Below are 6,129 nucleotides of genomic sequence, written 5' to 3' on the forward strand. Positions count from 1 at the left end.
TTGAAAGAAGAATCACAATCGTCTGAGCTAAATTCATAAATCAACATTCTTCAGTTCAATACACTCAGGGATTTTGCTGCTGCAGCCTTACATACATACACTGGTATGACCAGTGCCTAATGGCCAATGTTAGCTAATGTTAGCAAACTTAAAACAAATATTGCTGTGTGTCATAGCGCTGTTTTCAGTTTGTTTCAATTCACATATAAACCCAGAAAGAAACTAAACCAAAATACTTTAGGGATGAGGGTTATAATTCATTATGAAAACAAAAGAGTTCTTCATGATCTGCAGCAAGATAGCTTTATTGTGTCTGTGAAGGCTCTCACTCATCCAGTTCATAGTTATCCAAGAAGGTTAAATCAAGTGCAAATGGCCTTGATTTAACCTTCTTGTGTTTCCTTCCTCCTCCTCTCTCTTCTTCTTTTCAGTTGTCTTCCCTCGGACAGGCTCTTGTTAGTTAAGTCCCACCTTCTTGATGATCGACAACCAAAAAGACAAATCATGACATGTGACTGTGACATGTGTAACTTACATTATTAGTAGGACAATTCATCAAGATTTTGTGATTGTGCTACACTGTATATTTTAACAAAAATCAAATAACAAATGAAGAGAAATTCAATGTGCTTGAATCTGTATGTACCACTTGTAGCTACAATGGCCGCTGTTCCGAAAAAGTTATATGGTTACACTTTAAATTTTTCGCTCAGTTTTTACATCATGGTCATGTCTGCAATGAAAAGTCAGAACAGGTCAATACAGAATGTACAGTATAGAAATGCAGTTAGACAGTGTGGAATAAAATCATTTTAATGACCTTAAAGGAACAGTTTGACGTTTTGGGATTTGGGGCTCTTGGGCTTTCTGCTGAAGAACAAGATCAATACCACTCTCATGTCTGTGCAGTGAATATGAAGCTACAGCTGGATAGCTTAGCTCAGCGCATCAACTAGAAACAAGGAAACAGCTAGCATGGCTCTGTCCAAGCTCACATAACTGTAGAACCACAATGGGTCTTTCATACAGTTCGGCTTTCGTACAGGTTAAACAATCAAGATATAACGTGTTCCTTAAGTGAGCTTTAGAGGTTTGCTACTTTTGAACAGAGCCTGCTTCCAGTCTTTGTGCTAAGCTAACCAGCTGCGGTCATGTCATTTAACAATCAAGCTGACCAATTACAGGGTGGCCAAGTGGGCCACTACAAGTCAATATTTGGTGGTCCAGGATGTAAGAATTCTACAACCCTACACTCCACAGTTTAAAATGTATAATTCACTCTTTAACAAAAAACTTTTTTAATGTATAAGTTGATAAGTTGAGTTTCACAGTTTCTAGTTTTTCCTACAGTAGTCCTGTGTGGAAAGTTAGTTGCAATAGAAGAGAAAAACTGCCTGGAGTATAAGCTGTAATTTGAAAACCTCAACCGCCCCTGCATGTCTGCTGATGTGTGTGTATGTGCGTGTGTGTGTGTGTGTGTGTGTGTGTGTGTGTGTGTGTGTGCGTGCGTGTGTGTGAGTGTGTGTGTGTGAAGTTCCCTGTTTAATTAGTGCCTCTCTGTGTCACAGAGGGCAGTGTGTCTGAACCTTTTCATCCATTACTCTCTGCTTCCTCTAGCCATTTTTTTAATCTTTTCTCTTCTCTGCCTTCTCTCTCTCTGCTTCAGTCTGTGAACGATTATAGGTGTGTGTGTGCGTGTGTGTGTGTGTGTGTGTGTGTGTGTGTGTGTGTGCTCCTCCTCTTTAATCACTAACTCTCTCTTTCTCTCTGCTGAATCTCTAAACTTCCTCTACAGACAGCTGCCGTTTTCTGAGTGTGCGGACCACATACCTATACCAGTCACTTTTTGTTTTACAGTAGGAACATGTGTTTGAAAATCCAAATAAAGACAGACATCACTATTCAGAATCAGGTGATCTACCTTAAAAAATGAAACACTCTATGCTATATGCTATTTATTCCAAACAAAAAGAAGAAAATGTCATACTGGCAAATAAATGTATCTCCCCTGAGAGGGAAGGGAGATTACAATTCAATACATGATCCTGTTTCACCATTTTATCATATTAAGAAATATATCTTCCTGTTGAGGAATGTCTCTCTCTTCCAATAATGTCGGCATCCACACAACATAGTGAACACTTGAATGGTTTGATCCATTTGAAATTGATGTGAATCATACAGTATGCTATGGCCCTCACAATCACCACATTTCAAACTAATTGAACACCTGCTAACGAAACACAAGATTTAGAAATATCCTTTTAAAACAGAGTTTCAGAGATTTGAGTCTACCCCAAGGAGAATGAAAGATATCGGCCTCACCGTGGCTCAGCACCTTGTTAAAACATCAACAAGGTAAAATTGTGTTGTTCAGTTTGGGATTGTGTCAATAATTTATGTGAATATTCTTCAGGTTTAGGTTTGTGAACCTGATGAAGCCTGTGGGGGAATGCTTTGTTCACATAACTGTGATAAAATGAACTTTTGAAGAATGCTAACACAAGCCTCTCTTGTTAACATGTTGAGCACTATGTTGATTTATCCTTTTATTTGTGCCCATTTGTGCATATGTAGTCACAAGGATGTTTTGGGGGTTTAAACCAAATGTAACACCGGTTGCTTTTATAAAGTATGACCTTGTATGACACTGTGTATGTGTCTCATCTATCTAAGCTTAGATATTGTGGATATTGTTGAAAGATATAGTCGAAATTTCACCACAGTATGTTTTATTTCCTGCGAGCATTTGTATGCTCTACATCAATATGTTTTACAATCTAAGATGGTGACATTCAGTAGATGTTTTTCATGCCTCGCATCATATCAATTGAAGTGTCACCATCTGATCTTTGTTTGTGATTCATAACCACAATATGACATGATAACATCAGATATACTCTGGTTTTGCTATCAAGGGTGCAACAGTTATACATTTCCATCTAGGCATTCAGCAGTTGATCAAATCTTGTTTCTGCCTAATCTCACTGATTTGTGGGCTCTTTTCCTTACCAGCTGGCTGACAGGTGGACAGCCACCCCTGACATGAGGGGACTCGCTCCACCCATAATCCTTCATGCTTTCTTCTGCATCAGAATGGGAAATATGACACTCAGAGACTGAGGCCAGTGAGGAAACAGCCAATCGGAGTGTAGCACATCTGGAGGAATCTGTCTGCAGGCCCAGCTGGCAGTGCTATGGGAGAGAGTAGAGGAGAGGAGCTAGATGTTAAATTCAAAATGGCTGAATGATTAAAAAAATCTTTAGGGTCAAGGGATGAATAAATATAATCTGGTGTTATTTGACATTGTTGCCTTTTACATTGTTGTTTGCTTCTGAAAACCACTTATTTCTTGTATTAAAACATGAGCAAAGAACTTTAAAGGCAAGGCACTACATTTGTCTTTGACCTAATGGACGGTGATTGGGTTAACACTACTTCTGCCAGCTCCATTTGCCATAGTTTGCTGCGAGTTTGGTGTAATATGTCTGAGTGGCTAAAGATTTATTGATTGATTTCATCAACAGTCACATTGCAAGAAGAGAGAAGCAGCAACAATAACCACTGCTAACCTTTAATCAAGAAACAGATCTGCGTCTGGAGTTTGCAGGCACATTAGGTAACCTAAACTAGCTGTCTGCTCACAGTGATAAACTTCTTGACCCACAGGACATCCTCACATTCTTGAGGAAAAGGCTGGTCTACTGAAAATGCCAATTAAAACATTTGCAACAAGTCACTGGAAAATATATTATCCAAAACATATCAGTGGGTTCTTTGGATCATTTTAAACTCCAGTTTAAATTGGTGTTGTTGTTTTATTTAAAACTTGTGTTGCATCTGTTCGCCCTTGACATTTACAGTTAAAATTAATCTTCATACTTTACAATCCGAACGAATCATGTTTCCAAATGTCTACGAAGAGCAACTATTCGCTGACCTTAAACATAATTGACTGCTTCATGTGGAATGTGGTTGAATCAAGAGAAAAAAGTCTGATGATGTGGAGCTTTGCAGCCATCTTTTATTCCCTACGCCGCCTGTCTGTTCTCTCCAGCTACTTCAAGGCTTCAGCTCCTCAGCAAACATGAGAATGTAACTCTGCAGTGAGTGGGAGCTCTGCCATCTTTAAAACACATTTCATCTCACTGGCCCCTCCCCTCCTTTTTCTCTGTCTTTCTATCTTTCTGGTTTGACTCAGGGAAGAGTTGAGGTGAAGTTGTTAGCAGTGTCCAACAATTACACTTCTTTTTTCCCTGTCATGGAGGGGGAGGAAAGGGAACAGGAGGCAAAGAAGAACTGTGCTGTTATTTGGTTTAGATCAGTATACTGTAATAGAGCAGAACCAGGATGTGATCTCCAACATTGTCTCTATTCTAAAATGGCTTGAAAAGTTAGTGCTAAGAGAATTTTAGAATACAAAATAGATGATGAAGTCATTCAGACACAGGCCTTTCATTAGCATGATCTGCATTACACATAGACGCTCAGTGAAGTGTCTATCAAAGCTTGCTGAGGAGGATACAAATTTCAATCTTTTTCCTTTCTTGCTCAAATATTTTGCCTGGCAGACACAGTCATTTGCATATTTTGTGTTTATGAAGGCAAATCCATGATAAAAACAAAGGTCTGAAGGGTAACAAGTATGTCTTGGTGATTTATATGTTTATACATAAGGAAAATAGCAATTCTCCTCTATGCCATGCAGAATAAGATTGGGGGGATAGTGGAGTAATTGTTTACATTGGTCATTGAACTTTTTGATCAATTGATGGACTGATTTTACTTGTTCATTCCATGATAACCTGCAACCTTATCTTGCTTAAAAGATAGTTTCACAACTTTTGAAGTCTTTGTTAAAACAGTAGTCACGTGCCCCTAAGGGCATTGCATTGGGATATGCTTATTGTAATCATTCCTCTTGTGACTTAACAAATTTGTGAACTTATCTTTAAAGCCTTTTACTTCATAAAAATCATACATTTGTTTTAGTGCACATATATGCTTTCTGTTAATCATGTAAATGTCCATGTTTAAACACTGAGTGCAAAAAACTGCATTTGTCTTTTAACTTAGGAATATGTTTAGGCTGTGTGCTGCTTTACTCCACTTTATTCCACTGGTATGGATGCAAGGCAGTATGGGGGCCATGCTGAGTGTTGCTGGAGTGGTAGTAAAGTAGATGACATGTCTGGTCATGTGGGCAGGTAAGAGCTGCTCAGAGAGAGAGAGAGAGAGGTTGAAACGCTCCTTCACACCTGTCCTTTGTGGTGTAAAGCTCCAGCAGTGTGTAAGTGAAAAACTGAGTGAACACTTCAGTGCTTTTTGTTTATATTTATTCCATACAATTTTAGCTGATCGTAAGAGTTTAAAAGTGTTAGGGAAAGCTTCAGATGTATGAACAGAAACAATTTTATTTCAACACGGAATGAATTCTTTAGTAAAGGCTTGCTGCGTGTGGTTTGCACTCGTGTGGACAAAATAAAATATGACACAAAACCTGCTTGGCTGCAAGGGGGATTATTGGTGGTGGTCGCAATAAAGCCCAGGTGTCACTATAATGACCTTCAAAACAATAGCAAAATAGGCTGAGATGTGAGGGTTTTTTTAAAAATCGTGCGTAAAACGGCACACTAAACATCTAGTCAAATGAAACTCCAATAGTTCAACATCGATTTAATAGATAATCCTATAATATCTCTTAAACTTATTTTCCCCCATGAAATCCAACGAAGTGAAGACCCAGGCCCTCTCGGTGCCAGTTGATGCCCACCAAAACGGGCACATTTTACGCACAAACCTAAACTAAAATGCGGCTGCCCTGCGCGCATATCTCAGTACAGACACTCCGGATTCAGTGCAACCCGTCAAAGAGGGGGGAAACGTAGGCCTTCTACTCCCTTTTAAACGTCGACGCTGTCCACGTCCTCAAAAAGAATGGATCTAATTAAAACGTTGCACTCGTCATCATCGCCAAAGCTTTGCCAAACGGTTTCTGGTGGAGAGGAGGCTGGGAGATGCAGCACCACATGACTGAGTCTGAGCTGGAGAGGGATGGGAGTCAGATTGGGTTTCTCCTCTCCCATTGGCCGGTGGGCTGACTTTTGACACGCAGACCAGGGACCCTC

This window comes from Micropterus salmoides, unplaced genomic scaffold (genome assembly GCF_014851395.1).
Source record: "Micropterus salmoides isolate LMB-PRFRI ecotype aquatic unplaced genomic scaffold, ASM1485139v1 Ms_hic_scaffold_17, whole genome shotgun sequence".
NCBI lineage: Eukaryota > Metazoa > Chordata > Actinopteri > Centrarchiformes > Centrarchidae > Micropterus > Micropterus salmoides.